This window comes from Rattus rattus, chromosome 5, assembly GCF_011064425.1.
Source record: "Rattus rattus isolate New Zealand chromosome 5, Rrattus_CSIRO_v1, whole genome shotgun sequence".
Taxonomy (NCBI): domain Eukaryota; kingdom Metazoa; phylum Chordata; class Mammalia; order Rodentia; family Muridae; genus Rattus; species Rattus rattus.
Window position 1 is genome coordinate 56,844,868 of NC_046158.1, and position 2,594 is coordinate 56,847,461.

Sequence of the window (2,594 nt, forward strand, 5' to 3'; positions counted from 1 at the left end):
TACCAAATTAGATGTTAAAAAATTACATCCCACTCAGAGGATTTGATAATTAAAAGCATTTTCTATCTTTACCTTTATCAATAAATATACCCCCTTCAAGGTACATAGCTTCTATGAAAGGAAAATTTTTCTTACTAGACCTGAAGTATCTTACATACTCGATATATATGGTACTGCAATCAATAGGCACATGGGTTATCTAAATATGTTTTTACACTGGATGGATCTCAAGGCAGATCTAATCACTTATACGAATGTTATCAAGTCTAATACAACTCTTTCCAGAGAAGGAGAGGGAGACATGATTGCTTAGCTATATCTCTACGCCTATAAGAGTTAAAACAATCAAAGAGCCCACTAATAAATACAAGTTTGTAGTATTTCACAAGACTACGCAAAATTGAAGTAAATTTACCTTCTCTACCAGACATCAGAAGAAAAGACTGTGTCAGACTTGCCATATTTTTTTCTGAACCAGCAGCATCCTCTCCCCTAGCCTAACAAGCCTTAACAAGCCTTAAAATGACTACACAAGCTCTAACTGACAATGCTTCCCCGTTGTGGTTAACTTTGGGTGCAGCTGCTTCAAAGTGTATTAGCACACAGGCATGGACTTGGGCAGATAGAGGCCGGGGAAGAGGACAACGAGCTTGACGTTTTCCGTGGATATCGATGCATATCCTATTGCTAGGCTGTCTCGATTTTTTTTTCCTGGTGGTTACAAAATGTTTTATAGAGGAGGCTTTAATGACTATAAGATTTATGTATCAATAAGACCAAAATGAGCATCATACTCATAGTTTCCCTATTCTATGAGCCATATGGTAAAGGTTTTGTACAATACATGATAATGCAATAAGAAATAATCCCAGCATTTGATAGACAGAGGTAGAATCATCGTGAAGTTCAGGCTACGTAGAGTGACTCCATTTCAAAATGCAAAATACATCCCAATAAGTCTAGGGTAAAACAATGAGGTATCTAGAGGTGTCATACTGATAAGATAAAAACAAAGAATTTTTTTCTAGAAAAAGTAAGAGTCCTGTCCTGCATTTAACCGGAACTCTCCTGACTGTAGATAAACAAATGTTTCAGAGGGTTCTGAAACTCTGTCTTAAATGACGATTGCAAACAAACACTCCTAGCATGAATGGTTTTGTCATCTGCTGTTTTCAATGCTTTTAAATGTATCTATTTTTAAAAATACTTACGTATTTAATATGTGCCTGCGTGTGCCTGTGTGTATATATGTGTATTATGGGCACAAGGAGCCAACAGAAGTCAAACGAGGCATAAGAGTCCCTGGAGCTGGAATCACAGATGGTTGTGAGCCGCCATGTGGGTGCTGGGAGCCAGATCCAGGTTTGCTAAAGGAGCAATTAGAGTGTTAAGTGCTAACCTCTCGAGCCAGTATTTATTTACGTATCACTTTCATTGCTGTTCACCATGTGTACGCCTGCATTTTTGTCTGGGGGAATGTGCTGCATGCTTGAGTGTACTGGTGCCAGCAGAGACCACGGGCATTGGATCCTCCTAGGGACAAGTTCCAGGTTGTTGGAGACTTCGGTATTTGGGCACTGGGAACTAAACTTGGGCCTCTAAAATGTAGCATGTGAGGTTGCCAAGACCCTAAATGTACTAATTTTGCTTGCAATATTTATATTTACAACAAAAACAATCCCCCCAAACCTCCAAAAGAGGAGCCTATGTTTTCCCAATCTGTTCAATTTAAAACATTAAGATGTGTACAACTGTGGCCTAAAACTTCCTGGTAGGATCCCTGAGAGGTAGATAAGCAAACACACCGAATGGCTGGTGTGGACTCTTGACCTACTTCTGCCGCTGGTCACCTGTTGATCTTAGGCGATCTTTCTGACTTGGTCTGGTTGCCCTGAAAAACCAAGGAGTTGCAGGAGATAAATCCCTTCCCAGGAGTCCATGGGCTTTGAGCATCCCTGCTCCTCCACCCAGGAGCTGAACTGAAGAGGCCCCTCAGTGGCCCATGCAGCTGCTGAGTTCTAATGGCTAACCTGAAGGTCTATGAAGTAGCTGTACAGGGTTGGTTAGAGTGTGAGCTTTGCAGCCTTGGTTCTACTCTACCACCCAACCAGTGTATTAGTGTGTGGTCTGGAGCACTAACAACTCAGAAAAATCTCTCTCCATTCCCCATAAACTAGGGCAATATGAACAGTTAAAAAGTTTTTTTTTTTAAATTAAATGAGACACTGTCAGTATAACTCTAAATATAACGACAAAGCAAATACCTAGTTAAAGCTACTCATTTCTGATATTGCTGTGAGTCCATTGAAATAATTGCTCTATTAGAACTTCTACAGGTATGATCAAATATATTGGTAATATGGTGTATTTGAAGGGTTTAAAGTACCACTCTGAGATGACTTGTTAAAAAATGATAGGACACCCACAGACTCAGAGAGATATTTAAAATCAACCAAAACAACCTGTTTCTCTCTGATTCTTTTTATTTAATTACGATCTCCTAATAAGCAGGTAATTAAGCTGTTTGATCTGTACTAATGTAATCTAGGCCAAGCGTGCTACCTCCTAGCTTTAGGAAATCTTCATGCCCTGAT